This window comes from Chiloscyllium punctatum, chromosome 36 (genome assembly GCF_047496795.1).
Source record: "Chiloscyllium punctatum isolate Juve2018m chromosome 36, sChiPun1.3, whole genome shotgun sequence".
NCBI lineage: Eukaryota > Metazoa > Chordata > Chondrichthyes > Orectolobiformes > Hemiscylliidae > Chiloscyllium > Chiloscyllium punctatum.
Genome location: NC_092774.1, coordinates 66,775,732 through 66,787,407, shown reverse-complemented (window position 1 = coordinate 66,787,407; position 11,676 = coordinate 66,775,732). Strand labels below are relative to the sequence as shown.

The 11,676-nt window shown below is 45.2% G+C and overlaps 1 pseudogene; it reads left to right on the top strand.

The window, feature by feature from the left end:
* Positions 1–696: 696 nt before the first annotated feature.
* Positions 697–9,886, top strand: LOC140460615 (uncharacterized; annotated as a pseudogene).
* Positions 9,887–11,676: the final 1,790 nt, after the last annotated feature.

The following is an 11,676-nucleotide window of genomic DNA, read 5'->3' as shown; positions in this document are numbered from 1 at the left end:
TTTGAGGACAGGCTTTAATGGGTGGATTGCCTATTTGTAGTCTTGTGAAATTGACTCCGACTATGGAGAAAGAGTTGGAGGGCACTGAAACAAACCCTTCGGTCCGTGTCGACCAGATATCCTAAATTAACCGAGTGATCTATTTGGCAGCGTTTGATCCATATCTCTCTCGGCCGTTTCTATTCATGTACCATCCAGATGCCTTTTAAATGTTGTCATTGTACCAGCCTCCACCACTTCCTCTGACCGGTTATTCCACACACGCACCCACCCTCGACATGCAAAAGTTACCACTTAGGTTCCTTTTAAGTCTTTCCCCACCCTCTAGTTTTGAACCTGGAGTTTCTACCCTGGAGAAAAGACATACAAAGTTGAGCAGCCAGACAAAATACAAATGGAAAAAAATAGAAGTCTGATTCCAGCCTTTTTTTCCCTCCTGCTAGCATTTGGCCACTGAGAATCTGTCAGGTCCATGAGCGCCTCCACAGAGCATACTGCGCATGCTTCTCGGTGTCAGTGAACACAGCGCATGTGCGCTGGTGTCAGCAAAACAACCTGAGCATGCTCGAAGTTGTCCGCTGATACGACTGCGACCTTCTTCTCATGAACCAATGGGGAGCCCTGGACGGACCGGAAGAAGCTGGTACTGCTGCCAATCAGAATCACCCTTTGTCCGAATGCGGAAGTTGGGCGACGAGCGTCTGAAGCTGCTGCTCCTCCTCCTCTCTCTCTCAATGAAGATTGAGCTTCAGTCCAGATTACAATATCTTTCCTCTGTCCAACATCTGTGAGTATAGCACTCAATATGCTGCACTGTAGCAAAAGAGAATGAATTGACTGCACACATTGAAGAGAATAATTATGATCTGAGACTCCTTACAGAGACATGGCTTCAGGATGACTAGGATTGGATCCGGAATATCGAGGGGGTAGTCAAATAGGAAGCTCCGGTAAAGACAGTGGGTTGGCACTGCTCATCAAAGCATTGATCACACGATAGTCCAGTGTCAGCTCGGAGTTCAGGTCCTGATTTCTTTGTCCTCGAATCTCCCTTTTCCCACAGAGTAAGATGTCGGTCTGTTCTCAGCTCTACTGGATTTCTGCTAAACTTTGACCCCCTTTTTACACATTCCGAGACAATAAAACCTAACTCAAGGCCTAACCCACAATCTCCCAGCCTGTCAACCATTCAGACACAAAGTGTCATCGTTGCAGGGAATAAAACAAGAAGGATGAAATAAAATTAGAAATAAATAGTTGCTCGTACTTAATGTCTCTTCATTAGGAAGTACACCAGAAATAGGAGACTCCCAGGATTATTATAGTGGCCGACTTGAGGAATTCTCTCTCTCTTACATCTAACGATTAGTGCCCAGCTCAAAACGGGTAAAGGTGGATAAATCCCCAGGACCTGATCAGGTGTACCCGAGAACTCTGTGGGAAGCGAGAGAAGTGATTGCTGTGCCTCTTGCTGAGGTATTTATATCATCAATAGTCACAGGTGAGGTGCCAGAAGACTGGAGGTTGGCAAACGTGTTTAAGAAGGGTTGTAAGGACAAACCAGGGAACTATAGACCAGTGAGCCTGACGTCGATGGTGGGTAAGTTGTTGGAGGGAATCATGAGGGACAGGATGTACATGTATTTGGAAAGGCAAGGACTGATTTGGGATAGTCAACATTGCTTTGTGCGTGGGAAATCATGTCTCACAAACTTGATTGAGTTTTTTGAGGAAGTAACAAAGAGGATTGATGAGGGCAGAGCGGTAGATGTGATCTATATGGACTTCAGTAAGGCGTTTGATAAGGTTCCCCATTGGAGGATCTAAGGTTAGATCACATGGAATACAGGGAGAACTAGCCATTTGGATACAGACCTGGCTCAAAGGTAGAAGACAGAGGGTTGTTTTTCAAACTTAGAGGCCTTTGACCAGTGGAGTGCCACAAGGATTGGTGCTGGGTCCTCAACTTTTCATCATTTACATAAATGATTTGGATGCGAGCATAAGAGGTACAGTTAGTAAGTTTGCAGATGACACCAAAATTGGAGGTGTAGTGGACAGCAAAAAGGGTTACCTCAGATTACAACAGGATCTTGACCAGAGGGCCAATAGGCTGAGAAGTGGCAGATGGAGTTTAATTCAGATAAATGCGAGGTACTGCATTTTGGGAAAGCAAATCTTAGTAGGACTTATACACTGAATGGTAAGGTCCTCGGGTGTGTTGCTGAACAAAGAGACCTTGGAGTGCAGGTTCATAGCTCCTTGAAAGTGGAGTCGCAGGTGGATAGGATAGTGAAGAAGGCATTTAGTATGCTTTCTTTTATTGGTGAGAGTATTGAGTATAGGTGTTGGGAGGTCATGTTGCGGCTGTACATTGGTGAGGCCACTGTTAGAATATTGCATGCAATTCTGGTCTCCTTCCTATCAGAAAGATGTTGTGAAACCTGACAGGGTTCAGAAAAGATTTATAAGGATGTTGCCAGGGTTGGAGGATTTGAGCTATAGGGAGAGGCTGAACAGGGTTGGGCTGTTTTCCCTGGGGTCAGAGGCTGAGGGGTGACCTTTGTGGGCGGCACGGTGGCACAGTGGTTAGCACTGCTGCCTCACAGTGCCAGAGACCCGGGTTCAATTCCCGCCTCAGGCGACTGACTGTGTGGAGTTTGCACGTTCTCCCCGTGTCTGCATGGGTTTCCTCCGGGTGCTCCGGTTTCCTCCCACAGTCCAAAGATGTGCAGGTCAGGTGGATTGGCCATGCTAAATTGCCCGTAGTGTTAGGTAAGGGGTGGGTTGCGCTTCGGCGGGGCGGTGTGGACTTGTTGGGCCGAAGGGCCTGTTTCCACACTGTAAGTAATCTAATCTTAGAGGTTTACAAAATTATGAGGGGCATGGATAGGATAAATAGACAAAGTCTTTTCCCTGGGGTTGGGGAGTCCAGAACTAGAGGGCATAGGTTTAGGGTGAGAGGGGAAAGATATAAAACAGACCTAGGGGGCAACTTTTTCACACACAGTGGTACGTGTATGGAATGAGCTGCCAGAGGAAGTGGTGGAGGCTGGTACAATTGCAACATTTAAGGGGCATTTGGATGGGTGTGTGAATAGGAAGGGTTTGGAGGGATATGGGCTGCATGTTGGCAGGTGGGACTAAATTGGGTTGGGATATCTGGTCGGCATGGACGGGTTGGACCGAAGGGTCTGTTTACATGCTGTACATCTCTATGACTCTATTTACATCAATGGAAATAACGCATATGTTATCAAGTAGACAAAGAGATAGACAGGATGGAAATAGAGTTTTCAATCCAACACATTCCATGCTGACAAGATGTCTTTTGGGAAGTCTACTTCCATTTGTCATCATTTAGCCCATCTCTCTCCAAACCCTTCATATTCGCATACCCATCCAGATGCCTTTTTAAATGTATTTTCTTGGTCGCTTCCTCTGGCAGCTCACTGTCTGTGTGAAAAGGTTGCCCTTTAGATCCCTTTTAAATCAACCAGGGGCATAGGTTAGGGGTGTGAACATCCCCATCCTGGAGAAAACACCTTGCTTATTTATCCTATCAATGCCCCTTGTGAGTTTATAAACCTTCATAAGGGCTATTGTGTCACAATACACAATAGTCCTGTCAGTTTAATGAAATTCCCTCCCCCTGGCCAACATCTGGGAGCAAAGCATTGTGTCTCCCTTTCCATTCCTCACCCTGGGAGGGAGAGAGAAGGGGAAGTGGGGGGGTGAAAGCACTTTTCACTTGTAGCAACTAGAGTGAATCCAGGGATGGAGCAGACTATCGAAAGGTGCTCAGATGCTCTCTTGTCCCTCTCAAAGATATTTTCCTTGTGTATTCCTTCAGTTTGGCATGTGTACAGTTTGCACCCTAGAAAAGGATTCTTTGCTTAAAAAAACCTGTCTGGTTCGCTAATGTCTTTTTGGGAAGGAAATCTGCCATTCTTACCTGGCCTACATGTGACTCCAGACCACTAATGGTGTCGTTGATTCTTAAATGACCTCTGTGCAGGTAGGGATGGATAATAAATGGTCCAGCCAGTGACACACTTGTCCCTTGAATGAATATTTTAACAAAAAAGTCATGAACCTCTTTCTTCCTCTGTCCGGGTCAGGCCTCCAATCATGAACTCTTTCTTCCTCCTCACTCCTGAGTGGCTGTTGTACCCTAAGCAGTTGTATCTAACTGAGTTCTGAACCTGTTTCCTTCTCCATTTTGATTGTGTGTGCCTGTAGGCTCCATCAGAGCCTCCTGCAAATCACACTTTCAGACAGCTTTTGTAAGCTCCTCCTTGGCCTCCACACGTTAAGACTCCAAGCTGACTTCTTCCAGTCAATACCAACATTTTTCCAAGCTGGGTCCCCTCTCTATTTTATGGTTACTATCACGACTGTTGAAGTCTTGCTGGACAGTCCTGACTATAGGCATATGCAAACTCAAACTACCTTCAAGAATGCATTTTGACTGTCTCGAAGGACCGCAACACAGTATTGGTATTTCTGTGCTGTCTGTAGACCCACAATGCCATTATTGAGGGAGTTAAAAATTTAGCACTGGGTCAAATTCTGTAAGTCAGAATGGTATGGGGAGTGGAGGGGAACTTGCATGTGATGGTATTCCTATGCACCTGCTGCCCTTGTCCTTCCAGGTGGAAGTGTTCGTGGGTTTGGAAGGTTTTCGCTGAGGTGCCATGGTGAATTTCTGCTTTGAATCTTGTAGGGTAATACATGTTCCTATAAATGAGCGTCCATGGCAGAGAGAGTGGATGTTGAAGATGGTGGATGGGGTGACAATCAAATCAGCAGCTTTATCTTCGATGATAATTCAGTCCAGTATTGCTGCTGATGCTCATCAAGTCATCATGATACCTTGTTTTGAGTTGATGCATCTATTTGAAATCTATCCGACTCATCTCAGACATGGATGGGTGCCTCTGTGACAGGTAGACTTATGAGAGCAAAGTCATGTGGGTTTGCCCTCTTGCTACTTTGCTCCCTGACACTGAGTTAGTCAGCTTAGTCAATAATGGCGCTGAATCACACTTGTGATGGTGAGCAATGAAATCAATTGAAAACATGGACTATAATGTGGCAGATGTGGGATTATCCACTTTGGAAGAGGCTGAAAAGTGTAGGTATACAAAGGCATCAAAGGTTTCCTTGTTGATAGGCACGGAGGGTTAATATGCAGGTACATCAATCTATTAGAAAGGCTAATGGTATTTTGGTATTTACCACAAGAGGATTTGAGTGGAGAGGTAATGGAGTCTTGCATCAATTGTATTGTAGCTTGGTTGCACTGCACCTGAATACCATGTGCAGTCTTGGTTCGTACAGAGAAATGTGATGAAAGTTCACCAGACTTGTTCTCAGGCTGGCAGGGCTGTCCTCAGACAGTCTTTGGTCTCAATGAAACCCACAAAATATTTAAAGGAGTTCACAGGGTGGGTTCAGATAAGAGGTTTCCTGTTTTGGGATTTTAGAACCAGGGACCAGAATTTAAAAGTAATGGCAGACCACTTAGGAGCACAATGAGGTGAAATTTTTGTTTTACTCAGGTTGCAGGTAGATCGGATAGTGAAGAAGGCGTTTAGTATGCTTTCCTTTATTAGTCAGAGTATTGAGTACAGGATGTGCAAGGTCATGTTGCAGCCACTGTTGGAATGCTGCGTGCGATTCTGGTCTTCCTATCGGAAAGATGTTGTGGAACATGAAAGGGGTAGAAAAGATTTACAAGGATGTTGCCAGGGTTGGAGGATTTGAGCTATAAGGAGAGGTTGAATAGGCTGGGGCTGTTTTCCCTGGAGCATTGGAGGCTAAGGGGTGACCCTATATAGGTTTATAAAATCATGAGTGGCATGGATAGGATAAATGGACAAAGTCTTTTCCCTGGGGTGGGGGAGTCCAGAACTAGAGGGCATAGGTTTAAGGAGAGAGGGGCAAGATATAAAAGAGACCTAAGGGGCACCTTTTTTACGCAGAGGGTGGAACATGTTTGGAATGAGCTGCTAGAGGAAGTGGTGGAGGCTAGTACAATTGCAACATTTAAAACGCATTTTGGGCCGGGTGCTGGTAAGTGGGACCAGATTGGGTTGGAATATCTGGTTGGCATGGACAAGGTGGACCAAAAAGTCTGTTTCCATGACTCTATGTTCGCAATTAAAAGGGAAGTTTCTCATGGAACTGAGCAGCCTTTGAGGGATTGGCACATTGATATAAAATTATTCTTCACCTTCTAATCTAGTAATGGAGTTACGTCCTTTATTTCTTGTCATTTTTAAAATTTGTTAGGATAGCAGAAAGTCATTCAGCAACTTTACTGGCTTTCTTAAACAGTCTTGATATTTCATTATCATGTCCTTGATTCAGCTCCATTTTCAGCACCTTTGTAGGCAGTTTATTCCATGTTATTGTCACTAAATGAAGTTTTCCTCCATACACACTTAAGCCTATCTGGCTGCATGAGGGTTTTCAGGTTTCTGTGTCCTGGATAATATGTGATCAGCAGGCATCTAGCAATCTACAGGAATTGCCACCTATGTTGTGTTCATTTAACAGTACTGACCGTGATCACTTATTTTGTGATTTTTTTTTCGCAGGACGTCACGTGGAAAGAAATTTGAAAGCAATTGATACATCAACTTCTGACAGAGCCACTTGATTCATTGAGATTCGAATCAAGAAGAAATGTTTGCTTTTGTCTGCTGAGGGGTTTTGGAGGACACTGGTGTGGCAGGAAGAATACTGAGACAACTGAGTGAGGGAGATTCAGTGCGCTGACTGTGAAAAGTGCTTCACACCATTTCCTCAGCTTGGGGAATCAAAATCTCACTCCTCACGGAGGGGAGAGACTGTGTACCCGTTCTATTTGTAATTTCAAACCCTGGGCAACAAAGTAAAGCTTCCCCCATGGAGAAACCGTGGAAATGTGGAGACTGTGGGAAAGGATTCCCTTCCCCATCGGCACTGGAAAACCACAGACGCATTCACACTGGCGAGAGGCCGTTCACCTGCTCTCAGTGTGGGCAGAGATTCACTGAAGCATCCCACCTCGTGAGACACTAGCGTGTTCACACTGGGGAGAGGCCATTCACCTGCTCCATGTGCGGGAAGGGATTCAGTCAGATGGGAAACCTGCAGACGCACCAGCGCCTCCACACGGGAGAGAAGCTGTTCACCTGCTCCGTGTGCGGGAAGGGGTTTGTTCAGTCAGCTGCACTCCTGACCCACCAGCGGGTCCACACCGGGGAGAGGCCATTCACCTGCTCACAGTGTGGGAAGGGATTCATCAATTCTTCCACCCTGTTGACCCACCAGCGGGTACACACAGGGGAGAGGCCGTTCACCTGCTCTCAGTGCGGGAAGGGATTCATCAAGTCTTCCATCCTGCTGACCCACCAGCGTGTTCACACCGGGGAGAGGCCATTCACCTGCTCCATGTGCGGGAAGGGATTCATTGATTCTTCTGGCCTGCGGACCCACCAGCTGGTTCACACCAGGGAGAGGCTGTTCACCTGCTCTCAGTGTGGGAAGGGATTCACCCGCTCCCACCTGCAGAGGCACCAGCGAGTTCATGTGCCATCACAGGGGGAGTAGAATATAGAACATAGAACAATACAGCGCAGAAAAGGCCCTTCGGGCTTCGATGTTGTGCCGACCTATGAACTAATCTAACACTATCCTATCATCATCCATGTGCTTATCCAAGGAATGTTTTAATGTCCCTAATGTGGTTGAGTTAACTACAATTGACAGGCAGGGCATTCCACGCCCTTATCACTCTGCGTAAAGAATCTTCCTCTGACATCTGTCTTAAATCTATCACCCCTGAATTTACAGGTATGCCTCCTCGTACAAGCCAACATCATCATCCTAGGAAAAAGACACTGACTGTGCACCCTATCTAATCCTCCGATCATGTTGTATGTCTCTATTAAATCCCCTCTTAGCCGCCTTCTCTCCAGTGAGAACAGACCCAAGTGTCTCAGCCTTTTCTCATAAGACCTCGCTCCAGACCAGACAAAATCTGGTATATCTCCTCCGCACTTTTTCCAATGCTTCCACGTCTTCCCTGTAATGGAGTGACCAGAACTATACACAGTATTCTAAGTGAGGCCGCACTAGCAGTTTGTATAGTTGCAGCATGACATCACAGCTCCGGAACTCAATCACTGTATCAATAAAACCTCACACACCGTTTGCCTTCTTAACAGCACTATCAACCTGGGTGGTAACTTTCAGAAATCTATGAATGTGGACACAAAGATCCCTCTGCACATCCACACTACCAAGAATCATTCCATTGATCTGGTAGTCTGTCTTCCTGTTTGATTCTTCCCAAAGTGAATCACCTCACATTTATCTGCATTGAACTCCATTTACCACCTCTCAGCCCAATTTTGCAGTTTATCCAAGTCCTCCTGCAACCTGCAACATTCTTCCACACTGTCCACCACTCTATAGGGACATACCTATCAAAGACACGCAATATTTGTTCCTTAAACCAGCTCCACAGTTCGATTGTCCCCGTCCCCTACATTTTGCTATTCCATTCCATGCCCCCTAAGTCTTGCCTAGTGGCATTATAATTGCCCTTCCCCATCGATAACTCTTGCCCTGTGGCATGTACCTCTCCCTTTCCATCGCGAAACTAAATGTAACTGAATTAGGGTCAGCCTATTCTTGAAGCTCAAACCTTCCAACCCGAGCAACATCCTTACAAATCGTTTCTAAAGCCTTTCAAGTTTCACAACATCCTTCCTACTCAGTGATTAATATTCTGTGAACAATATATTTTGTTCAGGCCATAAAAGAGGGCAATTTTTGAGGGGAATTAACTTTCACATTCTTTTTCTAAATCGTTAGGACCCTTTTAAATCTTTCCCCTCTCACCCAAAACCTATCCCCTCCAGTATGGGAGTCCTCTACACGGGAAAAAGATCAACAAAAGTTGAGTATCCAGACAAAATGCAAAAGGAAAAGAAATGTCACTCCAGCCTTTTTTCTCCTGACGTCATTTGGATCCCAAATCTATCGTCAATACCGTCAACCACAGAGAGTGTATTGCGCATGTTTCCTCGGCGTTCGAGGAAACGGCACACAACTTTGATTGGACCAATGGGGAGCCCTGGAGGACCGGAAGGAGCTTGGTCCTCCTGACAATCAGAGACTCCCCACCATTGTCTGAAATGTGGAAATTTGATCATTAGTTTATGAAGTTACTGCTGTTCCTTTCTCTGAATGAAGATTGAGTTTCACCCCAGACTGAAACTTCTTTCCTCTGTCCTACATCTATGAGTACGGCACTCTCTTTTCTTACCCTCTTTTTTCATTCTGGGGTTCGGAGGAGCAGGAGAGTGACGTTTCGGGCACGAGCCCTTCCTCAGGAATGATGTGCGGATGTACAAAGGGTCCTCAGCGTCCTTCTACACCAGTCAATGTCAGTTGTCAGTAACAGAAGGGAAACGGAGTGAATCCAGGGAGGGGACAGACTCTGGAAAAGTTGGTCCAGGACTGTGCTTCAGTTGGCAAACACGTGGCAAATGCAGTACCACAATGTGAAGTTATAGTCCTTGCTGTGGAAATTAAAGGCAGAAAGAAAGCGCATGGTTTAAATGGGAATATATTGGGATGTAAAGAAAGTGAGGACTGCAGATGCTAGAGATCAAAGTCAAAAAGTGTGGCGCTGGAAAAACACAGCAGGTCAGGCAGCATCTGAGGAGCAGGAGAGTGACATTTCGGGCACGAGCCCTTCGTCAGGAATGATGTGTGGATGTACAAAGGGTCCTCAGTGTCCTACAGCAGTCAATGCCAGTTGTCAGACAGATGCAGCAATGAGCAAGGCAAGTGGGATGTTATAGCAAGAGGAATTAAGTTCAGAAGTGGGAATCTCTTCCTGTATTTGGGGGTCATTAAATATATTCCATGCTGAGTTCATCTGATTTTTGAACAAGAAAGAAGTGGATGGTTATGGGGAAAGGCAAGAAAATGGTTTAAAACCAGTATAGAACTGTTACAATCATACACCACAGAAACAGACCTTTCAGTCCACCTAGATGGAGGCAGATTCATATCCAGTTGTGCTCTGTTCAATGTTGGTGCAGTCTTGAAAGACCAAATGGCCTATTCCTGCTCCCAATTCTCACACTGTGTCCAGTAAAGCAAGAGACCCATAAGACATAGTAGCAGAAATTAGGCCTTCAGCCCATCAGATCTCCTCCATTCAACCATGGCTGATAAGTTTCTTAACCCCATTCTCCTGGTTTCTTTCCATAACCATTGATCCCCTTGATACTCAAGAACCTATCTATTTCAGTCTTAAATATACTCAGTGAACCAGCCTCCACAGCCTTCTGAAGCAGTGAATTCCACAGATTTACCACTCTCTGGCTGAAGACGTTTCTCCTGATTTCCGTTCCAGAAGGTCTTCTCTTTACTCTAAGGCTAAGCCTTCAAGTTCGAGTCTATCCATTCAATGGAAACATCTTCTTAACATCCTTTCTGTCCAGGTCATTCAGTATTCTGTATGTTTCAATTTGACCCCTCCTGAGTGTGGGCCTGTTAATCAGCATGAACCCAGACCCTGCAGGATGTGGTACAGCAGGGATTAGGTTCAACAAAGTGAGAATGGAGGGAGAATGTGAGAGGTGGGGATTTTCAGCTTTTTGGGAATGAGAGAGGAAAGAAAGTTCAATATAAATTAGAATTGATTGGATGGGCTGATGAACCAGGTAGTGGCAGATGGAATACAATTTAGATAAATATGAGGTGTTACATTATGGAAAGGCAAATCAGGATGGGATGCTTACACTTAATGGTAAGGTCCTTGATAGTGTTCCTGAACAAAGAGACCCGAGAGTGACCGTGAAAGTGGAGTTGCAGGTAGACAGGATAGTGAAGAAGGCATTTGGTATGCTTTCTTTTATTGGTTAGAGCACTGAGTATAGGAGTTGGCTGTACAGGACATTCGTTAGGCCACTTTTGGAATACTGCATTCAGTTCTGGTCTCCCTGCTATAGAAAAGGGGTTGTGAAACTTGAAAGTGTTTGGAAAAGATTTACAAGGCCTTTGCCAGAGTTGGAGGATTTGAGCTATAGGGAGAGGCTGAATAGGTTGGTGATATTTTCCCTGGGCCATCGGAGGCTGAGGGGTGACCTAAGAGAAGTTGCATAGTAGGGTAAATAGACAAGATCTTTTCCATCAATGTAGTGGAGTCCAAAACAAGAGGGTATAGTTTATGGTGAAAGCAGAAAGATTTAAAGAGAGACTTGAAGGGCAACATTTTAACACAGAGAATGGTGCATGTATGGAATGAGCTGCCAGAGGAAATAGTGGAGGCTGGTGCAATTACATCATTTTAAAGGCATCTGGATGGTTTCATAAATGGGAAGGGTTTAGAGGGATAATCTAGTCCCATTTGTCAAGTGCTGGCAAATGGGATTAGATTAATTTAGAAAATCTGGTTGGCGTGGACGAGTTGGACCGAAGTGTCTGTTTCCACGCTGTATGACTCTAATCATCTTCAGTGAAAGCAGAAGTATCATTTTTAAGACTGCACTTTCAGAGCAGCTTTCAAAGATGTTTTGCCCTTACTGGGAGTAGAAGTTGCAATGAAATCTTTCATTTGTGAGACAACAACTGGGTGAGTGAGTACATCTGTGATTTTGATGG